The sequence below is a fragment of the Giraffa tippelskirchi genome, chromosome 5 (genome assembly GCF_054371585.1).
Source record: "Giraffa tippelskirchi isolate mGirTip1 chromosome 5, T2T-mGirTip1v1.2.pri, whole genome shotgun sequence".
Taxonomy (NCBI): domain Eukaryota; kingdom Metazoa; phylum Chordata; class Mammalia; order Artiodactyla; family Giraffidae; genus Giraffa; species Giraffa tippelskirchi.
In genome coordinates, this window is record NC_137279.1 from 2,659,155 (window position 1) to 2,671,430 (window position 12,276).

General features: G+C 39.6%; 1 long non-coding RNA gene across 3 annotated transcripts in view; it reads right to left on the minus strand.

The window, feature by feature from the left end:
• The window catches only part of LOC145504613 (uncharacterized), a 268,079-nt gene that overhangs the window by 27,774 nt on the left and 228,029 nt on the right, over positions 1–12,276 (minus strand). The window contains exon 1 of one of the 3 annotated variants that reach the window (XR_014052334.1): positions 628–696. The exons of the other annotated variants lie outside the window; for them this stretch is intronic. This is a non-coding gene — a long non-coding RNA (uncharacterized LOC145504613). Of the gene's footprint in view, positions 1–627; positions 697–12,276 lie in introns of those variants that run through there. 3 annotated transcript variants of the gene reach the window in all.

The window sequence follows — 12,276 nt, forward strand, 5'->3', positions numbered from 1 at the left end:
AGGAGAAGACGGGGGCAGTGTGACTGCACGTCTGACTCCCGCTGAAGGAGAGGGGGACGGGAGGTGGGTGACAGTGCCCTAGGCAGCCACGCGGTTCAGCCAGAACCGTCACAGAGTGCTCGAGCTTAGAGTCAGCTCTCAGAGGAGTTTCACTCTCAGGAATGGACCTCAGTGTATACGCAGCCCTTATCCTTTGCTGGGAGCAGTGTGCAGAAAGCATGGATTCAGAAAACCCTGCATAGACAGTTAAGATTTGTGAGCACATTCATGCCTTTCTTTGGAGATAATTGTTCTGCCTTTTTAAAGATATAGTTTCTGAAGACTGAACACATGATCCCAGGTCACCAAGCAGTCATGCCATGTGAGCTGCCCATCAGAAAGCCACAATGGTGGGCCTGCATCACTGAGCTTCATAAGAAGAAGCGGCACCTATGAAATCACGTTATGAGCAGATCCTGAAAGCACAAGCAAGTTACTGAGAAAGTAGTCCACATTTTCACATCTTGCACTCTTGTTAGATTTTCTCAGCTGACACCTATGACCTCCAGGGGAATTTGCTCTAACCAGCTGACCAAGAAAAAAAGTGTCAGATTTTGTTTATAGATAGTTCCACATGGTTGACTCTACCCAAAGTGAACAGCTGGGGTACTGCAGCTCCATCTGTGAGTAACCCTTGCGGACAATTGTGAAGAGACATCCTCTCAGTGGGCAGGACTTCAGACAGTGCAGATATTTGTTCACTTTCCTGTAAGAAAAGGTGGCCAGAGGTTCAGATCTATGCTGATTTATGGCCAGTGGCTAAAGGTCTGTCTGGATGGTTAAGAATTTGGAAATAGCATGAATGGAGAACAGGTTGCAGTGATGTCAGACATCTCCATGCAATTGAGTGCTTCCCAGAAACACAGAAGGGACCGTACTGACCCATGGCACAGCATGAATGAATCCCAGAATCATCATGCTGAGGAGTCATGCAGAATCAAGAAGAGATATCGTATAAGACTCCAGGTGTGGAACATTATGGAAAAGGCAAATTCTAGGGACAGAAACTGGCCAATTGTCGCAGGAGCTGTTGGAAGGAAGAAGTGGCTTCAAACGCCGTGGAGACATTTTGGGAGGTGATGGAGCTGTTCCAGCCTCTGATTATGGTGGAGATGACACAGTTACATGTGCTTGTCAGAGATTATGGAGCTGTACAATAAAATGTGTGAATTTTACTGTAGAATGAATTTTAATGAATGGAAGAAAAGACAATGGGATGACAAAGTCTATTCTGAAAAGATTAAAGAGGGATATTTTATAAGACAAGTGTCAATTCATCAAGAAGATGTAGCTATCTTTATGTAGATGAAGCTAGTAACAGAGCTTCGACACACATAAAAACTGACAAAACTAAAAAAGAAAATTTTAAAATCCACAACTATAGTAGAAAACTTCGGTATTCCTCTACAGTAATAGTTATGAGAAGTTGGCAAAACAAAAAAAATCTATTAAGTATATGTAAAAGAATTGACAAACCACTGTCAACCAAACTTATCTAATGAAGATTTACACGGTTCTACCACCCAAACAAGATATAGATTCTTTTGACATATATATGGAATAATTACAAAATAGATCAAATTCTGGACCATCAAAATTTTTCCAGGAAGTTAAGAAATTGAAAGCAGGCAGAGTTTAGCCAGAGACCACAATGAAACTAAACTACAAATTAATGACAGAATGTTACCTAGAAAATCACTATGTAATTGAAAGTTAAGGAACACATATCTAAGTAAATGACAGATCACAATGAAAATTAGAAAATATTTTGGACTTAGTGAAATAAACAACACATAGAGGAAACTTTGTAAGCTTGAATGCCTAAAATCAATGACATAAGTTTCTACCTCTTTTAAGAATAGAAAAGTAGGATCCAATAAACTCAAGAAGGAAAGAAAAGAGAACAAATTTAAGAAATAGAAAAAAGAAAAAAAATAACTGAAAATCAATGAAAACAAAAACTGGTTCTTTCAGATCAATAATGATAATGAACCTCCTATCAGACTGGTCAGAGAAAAAAAGAGGAGACACAATTAACTGCTATCAGGATTGAAAGAGGTGGCATCACCACAGATTCCCCAAACTGTAAGAAGATAATAAGGGAGTTGTAAATAATTTTTATACCAATAAATTCGACAACTTAAATAACTGGCACATTTCTTTAACAAAACACAAACTACCAAAGTTCAGTCAGGAAGGACTGTGTCATCTGAACAGCTCTGTACCTGTTAGGAAAATCGAAGTCATGGTTAAAACTCTTCCAACAAAGAAAACTCTAGGCTTTATCAGTAAATTTATCATGTTTCTAAAAGATGAAATGATGCTATTTTTACACAGATGCTACCAGAAAATCAAAGAAGGCCAGGATATCATGCAAAATGCCAGGCTGGATGAAGCACAAGCTGGAATCAAGATTGCTGGGAGAAATATCAATAATCTCAGATATGCAGATGACACCACCCTAATGACAGAAAGAGAAGAGGAACTAAAGAGACTCTTGATGAGAGTGAAAGAGAAGAATGAAAAAGCTGACTTAACACCCAACATTCAAAAAACTAAGATCATGGCATTCGGTCGCATCACTTATGGCAAACAGATGGGGAAACAATGGAAACAGTGAGAGACTTTATTTTCTTGGGCTCCAAAATCACTGCAGATGGTGACTGCAGCCATGAAATTAAAAGACACTTGTTCCTTGGAAGAAAAGTTATGACCAACCTAGACAGCATATTAAAAAGCAGAGACATCACTTTGCCGACAGAGGTCTGTCTAGTCAAAGCTATGGTTTTCTAGTAGTCATGTATGGATGTGAAATTGGACCATAAAGAAGGCTGAGCACAGAAGAATTAATGCTTTCAAACTGTGGTGTTGGAGGAGACTCTTGAGAGTCCCTTGGACTGCAAGGAGATCAACCCAGTCAGTCTTAAAGGAAATCAGTCCTTAATATCCATTGGAAGGACTGATGCTGAAGCTGAAGCTCCAGTACTTTGGCCACCTGTGAAGAGCCAGTTCATTGTAAAGATGTTGATGCTGGAAAAGATTGAAGGCAGGAGGAGAAGGGGGTGACAGAAGATGACTGGATGGCATCATTGTCTCAATGGGCATGAATTTTAACAGACTTCGGGAGATGGTAAAGGACAGGGAAGCCTGGAGCGCTGCAGTCCCTGGGGTCACAAAGAGTCGGAAATGACTAAGCAACTGAACAACAACAATTATCTTACTATAAAAACTAGATGTTACAGGAAAGGAAATTACAACTAACTTCTCAGGAATGCAAATATCTTAACTGAAATTTTACCAATCACATCCAACAATATCTAAAATACCTAAAATTATAATATTTAGTGGCTGTGATGATTACTGTGATGTGTCATCTGGGCCAGGAGGTGCTCATATATCAGGTTAAATATTATTTCTGAGTGTCTTTACAAGGTATTTTCAGAAGAGATTAGCATTTGAACTTCACAGAGCACAGCAATCCCCCTCCTGGTGTGTGGGAGCATTGCCTATGCACTGAGAGCACAGAGCAGAGATGGGGAGGGGACTTGGGGGGTGGATTCTCCCCCGGGCTGAGCTGGAGCATCATTCACTCCTGCCCTTGACTGAGCCTCACACGTCAGCCCTCGGATTCTCAGAGCGACTACCGCTCGCTTTCCTGGGTCTCTAGAAGGTAGATCATGAGACTTCTCAGACTGCAGAATTGTGTAGCTAATTTCTTATGTATATATAATGTGTGTATATATATTATATAAGTAATATATGTTTATAATATATAATAATATTTATTATATCATAAATATATATTGTATATAAATATATAATTTCATATATATATGTGAAAGTGAAAGTCGCTCAGTCGTGTCTGATTCTTGGCGACCCCATGGACTATATAGTCCATGGAGTTCTCCAGGCCAGAATACTGGAGTGGGTAGCTGTTCCTTTCTCCAGGGGATCTTCCCAACCCAGGAGTCAAACCAGGGTCTCCTGCATTGCAGGCGGATTCTTTACCAGCTGAGCTACCAGGGAAGCCCTATATATACATTTTATATTTTTATATACATATACATGCTGTGCTGTGCTTAGTTGCTCAGTTGTGTCCTACTCTTTGCTACCCATGGACTGTAGCCCACCAGGCCTCTCTGCCCATGGGATTCTCCAGTCAAGAATACTGGAGTGGGTTGCCATGCCCTCCTCTAGGGGATCCTCCCAATCCAGGCATCAAACCCAGGTCTGTTGCATTGCAGGTGGATGCTTTACCAGCTGAGCTATAGGGAAGCCCATATTTATATACATATATATATATAACTATATACATACATATCTCTATACATATATATGCCTTTATCATCCTGTTGGTTCTGTTTCTATGGAGAATCCTAATAAAATTGGTAAATTTCACTCCAACAATGTGGTTTTAACATTTAAAAATGTATGCAATCATCATATTAACAGAATTTTAAAAATTAAATATAAGCTCAAAGATGAGCAAAATTTACATCTGTTTATGATTTACACACACTGACACACAAGAATAGGGACAATTAAACTTTCTAAAATGGCCATCTATGAAAAACCTACAGCTAATACCACATGTAATGTTGAAATGCTGATTGCTTTCTGCCTCATATCAGGAACAAAACAATATGTTCTCGTCACTTCCATTCAACATTGTATTGGAAAAGCCAGCTAGTGGTTTTTGAGGCAAAACATAAAGTAAAATGGACTTTATTCATAGACTTAGGAAATCTTGATAATTCTATAAAAAGCTACTATATCTAATAAGTGCATTTAGCAAGGTCTCAGAACACAAGACCAATATACAAAAATCATGTTTTTAGGTAGTAACATGGAGAAGGCAATGGCAACCCACTGCAGTACTCTTGCCTGGAGAATCCCATGGATGGAGGAGCCTGGTAGGCTGCAGTCCATGGGGTCGCTGCGAGTCGGACATGACTGAGTGGCTTCACTTTTCACTTTCATGCATTGGAGAAGGACATGGCAACCCACTCCAGCATTCTTTCCTGGAGAATCCCAGGGATGGCGGAGCCTGGTGGGCTGCCGTCTATGGGGTCACACAGAGTCAGACATGACTGAAGGGACTTAGCAGCAGCAGCAGGTAGTAACAATGGGTAAATGGAAATGAAACTTAAAACCCAATAACACAATTACCTCAAAATATCAAATACTTTAAGTATAACAAAGATTTATAAGAACTCTACCTTGGAAATTATTAAACATTATAAGAAAATGAAAGACCTCAATAAATGGTTTATTACTATGTGAATTAGAAGAGTTAAAACTCTTAAGATAGTTCTCTTCACATCAGTCTGTACAGTACAATCTGTGAAAGCCACATTTGGTTTTCTGTGGTTTATTTGTGTGTGTGTGTAAATTTACAAGCTGTTTCTAAAATGTATATAGAAAGGCAAAGGACCCAGAGCAGCAAAATTAGCATGAAAGTAGGTAAGAGCAGAATTTACATAAGAACACAGCGGGGCTCACATCTGCACTGGTGAAAACAGCAGGGACTGTTCCAAGCATAGACTAATGCAGCAGTGGGGCGGGATGGGGAGAAACAGGCGCCTACACACAGTTACCTGAATTATAACAGACGCCACCGAAATCCACTGAGGGAGAGGCTGCTATTTATAATCAACAATGCTGTGCCAGTGATACATCCAAGGGAAAAGAATGAACCTGGTCACTACCTGAACCAACTCCCCTCTGCAAACAGACTATATCTGACAGCTTTTAAAATAAAACACAGGATAATATTTTTATAACCTTGGAATGTGCGAAGATTTTTTTTTCTAAACAGGACAAGGAAAGAATCAAGATGGCAGAGTAGAGGCCACAGAACTCATGTCCCTCAGGAACATGTCAAAATTACATCCACAAAAAGAAAAGCGCATCTACCTGTGGAACAGTTCTCACTGCACACTGACTGGTGACTGGCGGTAAGACCCCTGTACCATCAAGGCTGCAAGAGCGATACATGCATGGTCAGTGCAGAAGGGAAGAGAAGCGACCAGCTGGGGACCTGTGGCCCTGAGAGAGGAGTCAGAGGGAAGTGGGGACCCTCCCTGGGGAGTGAGCAGTCAAGTCACAGATCGGTCTCCTCAGCCCCGGGGTCCAGCAAAGGAAGGACGAGTCCCCTGGGCTGGTTGCGGGCCTGGTGGGACTAACAGGGGGAGTTCCACATGGGGAGCAGAGATTCCGCTTACAGGGTGTTTGCCCCTGAGGCAGAGCAGAGAGGGCAGAAAGGGTGGATTTAAGCCGCGTGTCTGGCTGATGGGTTTCCCACAACCACCCCACTCACACCCCAGCCTGAGCCGCGTAATCCTCCAGCAGTGTTGGCCTCTCGTTTCTGCTCCACACTGGAGCCAGGAGGGCTGCTGACAGTGAGGAAAAAGCTCGGCCAGGAGGTGATGTGGCAGCTCAGACCCTCAGCAGCACCTGAGCAGGGGGCAGGCCGCCACTACTGGAGTGAGTGAGAGGTAGACCAGATTGCTAACGCGAGACAGGTCACCACACGCAGTGCCCCAGCTCTTGCTGAATCCCCAGCAGAGCCTCCTGCCCCAGCCCTGCTCCTCTCTGCGGCTGAGGGTGCTGCTGGAAGGGGAAGGGCACACCCTTAAAGGGACAGAGTTAGCTAGGACCAGAGCCTCATGTTCCTTCTGCTCCAGGAACTTGAGACCTGGCCCTGCCCCCACAGGGCAGTGATGGCCACTGAGCAGAGGAGGAGCCCTAGCTCATATCTGGCTCCAGCCCCCATCCCTCCTGCTCCAGCCTCACCTTCTTACCAGGCTGCCAGCTGCCAGCACACCCTGAGGAAAGATGTGACTTGTGTTCATGTCGAATCCAGCTTTCCCGCCAAAGGTGCTGGGCATAAAGAGTCTGTATAGGGATGCTCCCACATAATAACACCCTTAAAGACCACTGTAGGTAATAGTTGCACCTAATTTCATAGAGACAGAGAGAAGCAAAATGAGAAAACAGAGGAATTTGTCTCTATTGAAAGAGAAAGAGAAAACACCTTAAAAAACAGAAAATATAAATATACAGTCTACTGGAAACTTCAAAGCATTATTAATAGGGATGCTGACTGACTTAGGAAAAGAATAGATGAACACAGAATTTTAACATGGAATTAGAAAATATAAAAAAGAGCCAGTCATACCTGAAAAATAAAGTGTTTCTGTGTGGATGTGCTCAGTCATGTCCAACTCCTTGTGACCCCATGGACTGTAGCCCTCCAGGCTCCTCTGTCCATGGAATTTTCCAGGCAAGAATACTGGAGTGGATTGCCATTTTCTACTCCAGGGGATCTTCCTGACCCAGGGGTTCCTAAGTGGTGCAGTGTTAAAAGAATTCACCTGCCAGTGAAGAATACAATAACTAAAAATAAAAACACACTGGAAGGAATTAACAGACTAGATCACACAGAAGAACACTGAAGTGATCTGAAAGAATGACGGAAAACAATGAGAAAAGCAAAAAGAAAAATTAAAAAAAATGAAAACAGCTTCAGGGATCTTTGGTATAAAATAAGTGTACAAACATTTACATTACAGTGGCCCCAGAAGGAGAAGGGAGAAAATGTGGTTGAAAATGTATTTAATAAAATTTAGGCTGAAACTATCTGAGCATGAAGGAAACAGATATCCAGGTACAGAAAGCAGAGAACTATATTCAATACTCTGTAATACGCCATAATGGAAAAGATTATGGAAATATATATACACACACATACATATACTATCTTGTGTCTCTTGCATTGGGAGGCAGATTCTTTACTACTGTGCCACCTGGGCACATATATGATATATATGGATACTATATAAACCAGGAGAAATATCAATAACCTCAGATACGCAGATGACACCACCCTTATGGCAGAAAGTGAAGAAGAACTAAAGAGCCTCTTGATGAAGGTGAAGGAGGAGAGTGAAAAAGTTGGCTTAAAGCTCAACGTTCAGAAAACTAAGATCATGGCATCTGGTCCCATCACTCCATGGGAAATAGATGGGGAAACAGTGGAAACAGTGTCAGACTTTACTTTTTTGGGCTCCAGAATCACTGCTGATGGTGACTGCAGCCATGAAATTAAAAGACGCTTACTCCTTGGAAGGAAGGCTATGGCCAACCTAGATAGCATGTTTAAAAGCAGAGACATTACTTTGCCAACAAAAGTCCGTCTAGTCAAGGCTATGGTTTTTCCAGTGGTCATGTATGGATGTGAGAGTTGGACGGTGAAGAAAGCTGAGCGCCGCAGAATTGATGCTTTTGAACTGTGGTGTTGGAGAAGACTCTTGAGAGTCCCTTGGACTGCAAGGAGATCCAATCAATCCATCCTAAAAGAGATCAGTCCTGGGTGTTCATTGGAAGGTCTGATGTTGAAACTGAAGCTCCAATACTTTGGGCACCTCATGCGAAGGGTTGACTCATTGGAAAAGACCCTAATGCTGGGTAGGATTGGGGGAGGGAGGAGAAGGGGATGACAGAGGATGAGATGGTTGGATGGCATCACCGACTCCATGAACATGAGTTTGGGTAGACTCTGGGAGTTGGTGATGGACAGAGAGGCCTGGCGTGCTGCAATTCATGGGGTCGCAGAGAGTTGGACACGAGTGAGCGACTGAACTGAACTGAACTGATATAAACTGACTCATTTTGCTGTACATAACATTGTAAATCAACTATACTTAAAAAGAAAAAAGTGTGAAGGGAGTAAAGAAAATGTAGATCTTTTAGAATGTTTGAACTTAAAGGTCTACCTGTTTAAAACAAATAATTATAGTTATATGCGAAATATGAAATATTTTAAGTATATGAAAATACCTCTAGACAATGAAAATGGAAATGTAACTTTCCAAAATCTGTGGGATACAGCAAAAGCAGTTCTAAGAGGTAAGTTTATAGTGATGCAGGCAGACCTCAGGAAGCAAGACAAATATCAAATAAGCAACCTAACTTTCCATCATAAAGAATTTAGAAAAGAATTAACAAAGCCCAGTTAGCAGTAGGAAGGAAATAATAAAGATCAGAGAGGAAGTAGACACAAAAATAGAAAATATCAGTAAAACAAGAGCTAGCTCTTTAAAAAGACAGTAAAGCTGATAAACCTTCAGCCAAGCTCATCAAAAAGAGAGAGAACTCAAATTAACAAAATGAGAAATAAAAGAAGAAAAACAGCAGCCAATTCCACAGAGAGGCAAAGAATTTTAAGACAATATTGTGAACAGTTATATGCCAACAAATTGGACAACCTAGAAGAAATGGACAAATTTCTAGAAATAGATAACCTTCTGAGACCAAATCAGAAATAGACAACCTATTTCCCGAATAGTGAAATTGAATATATAATTTTAAAAGTTCACAGCAAATAAAAGTCCAGGACCAGATAGTTTTACAGGGAAATCCTATCAAGCATATAAAGAAGAGTTCTCCTTCCCAAGCTGTTCCAAAAAGTTGAAGAGAATGTAACAATCTCAAACTTACAAGTCCACTATTACTGTGATACCAAAATCAGGGAAAGATATTACAAAAAAAGAAAATTGTAGGCCAACATCTCTAATGAAAATAGATACAAATATCCTTAACAAAGCCAAATTTGACAATAGATAAAAAGGATCATACATCCATTCATGATAAAAGCTCTCAACAAAACAGGTATAGAGGGAAGACACTTCAGCATAACAAAGGCCATACATGACAAACCCACAGCTAATATCATACTCAATGGTGAAAAGCTTGAAAGCATTTCCTCTAAGATCAGGCATAACACAAAAGATGTCCACTCTCACCACTTCTACTTAATATAGTTAAAATCATTGGCTGTTTTCACCACAGCAATAGATAATAAAAAGAAACAAAAGGAATCCAAATTGAAGAGGAAGAAGTAAAACTGCCACTGTTTGCAGATTGCATGATTGCTACACATAGAACATACTAAAGCTCCACCTCAAAAAAAAAAAAAACCCCATTAGAATAAATGAATTTAGTAAAGTTGAAGGATACAAGATTCATATTTGTTGCTTTTCTGTACATTTGTAATAAGCTATCAGCAAGAGAATTTAAGGAAACAATTCCTTAACAATATCATCAAAAAGAATAAAATATCTAGAAATAAACTTAACGAACGAGGTGAAATAACTAGACTCTGAAACTTACAAAACATCGCTAAAGAAATCTGAAAATCATACAGAGAAATGGAAAGATATCTTGTGTTCTTGGATTGGAAGAATTAATATTGTTAAAATGGTCATACTACCCAAAACAATCTACAGATTTAATGCAGTCTCTATCAAAATACCCATGAAATTCTTCACAGAACTAGAACAAAAACCCCTAACTTATATAGATCCACAAAACTCCAAACAGCCAAACTGATCTTGAGAAAGCAGAACAAAGTTGGAAGTATCATGCTCTCTGATATCAGACTATACTGTAAATGATCAGTATTTAAAACAGCACAGTACTGGTACAAAAACAGATCAATGTAACAGACTAGAGAGTCCAGAAATAAACCCACACACTTAACGGTGAGTTAATCTATGAGAAATGAGGTAACAAAATGCAATGGAGAAAAGACAACCTCTGCTAATAAGTGATGCTGGGAAAACTGGACAGCTACAAGGAAAAAATGAGATTAGAATATTTTCTCACATCATATACAACAATAAACTCAAAATGGATTAAAGTCCTAAATGTAAGATCTGAAATGATAACATTCAAAAAAAAAAAACAAAACACATAGGCAGAACATCCTATGACATAAGTTGTAGCAATATTTTTTTTGGATCCTTCTCCTAAGGCAAGAGAAATAAAAGGAAAAATAAACAAATGGGACCTAAAGTTAAAAGCATTTGCACAGCAAAATAAAGCAACCAACTGAACAAGTCACCAACCGAATGGAAAAAATATTTGCAAATGACATGACTGGTAAGTCATCGATATCCAAAATTTATAGACAGCTCACACAACTCAATATTGAAAACAAGAACCCAATTAAAAAGTGGACAAAAGAGCCAAACAGACATTTCTCCAAAGAAGATATAAAGATACAGTATGAAGTTTCCTTTAAAAGCTAAAAATAGAAATACTATAAGATCCAGCAATTTTCTTGCTAGGTATATAACCAAAGAAAATGAAAACACTTGTTCAAAAATGTACATGCTCCCCAGTGTTCATAGGAGCATCATTTATAATTGCCAAGATATGGAAGCAATGTAAGTGCCCATTAACAAATGAATAGGTAAAGGGCATGTGGTGTACATATATATAATGGAATATTAGTATTAGTATTAGTCGCTCAGTCGTGTCCGACTTTTTGTGACCCCATGGACTGTAGCCCGCCAGGCTCCTCTGTCCATGGGATTCTCTAGGCAAAAATACTGGAGTGGGTTGCCATTTCCTCCTCCAGGGGACCTTCTCAACTGTACATAAAGGAGACTTCGTTAATGTGCATTAGAGGATACCCCAGGTTAACTTGTTATAGAAAACCATCTCTTGAGTCTTTAAATTCTATACCAATTCTATACCTCTGGTTGGCCGATTATTTCTTTATTTAGGTTTTAAGGTGAATGACCTGGGGCTATTTGCTCAACTGTAAAAAAGAATAAAATTCTGCCATTTACAAGAGTATGGATGGACCTAGAATTATGATCAGTGAAATAAATCAGAGAAAGGCAAATATTCTAGGCTATCATTTACATGTGAAATCTAAGAAATAAAGCAAATGTATATGACAAAACAGAAACAGACTTACCAATATAGACAGCAAACTAGTGGTTACCAGTGGGGAGAAGATGGGTGGGTAGGGAAGCAAGATGGGTGTATGGGATTAAGAGGCACAAACAATTGATACTGTGTATGAAATAAACACCAAGGATATACTGTACAGCATGGGAAAATATACCTATTATTTCATAATAACTTTAAATGGATAACAATCTATAAAAATATTGAATCTCTATGTTGTACTTTTGAAACTAATATTATTAATCAACTATACTTCAATTAAGAAACCCAAAATAACATGGTAATAAAAATATACTTATCAATAACTATCTTAGGTGTAAAAGGAGTAAATACTCCAATCAAATGACACAGATTAGTTGAATGGATATACAAACAAGACCCATAGTTCTGCTGTCTACAAGAGATCCACTTCAGATCTAGGGACACTTTCATGAAAGTGAGGAGGTGGAAAAATATGCAAATGGAAATCAAAAG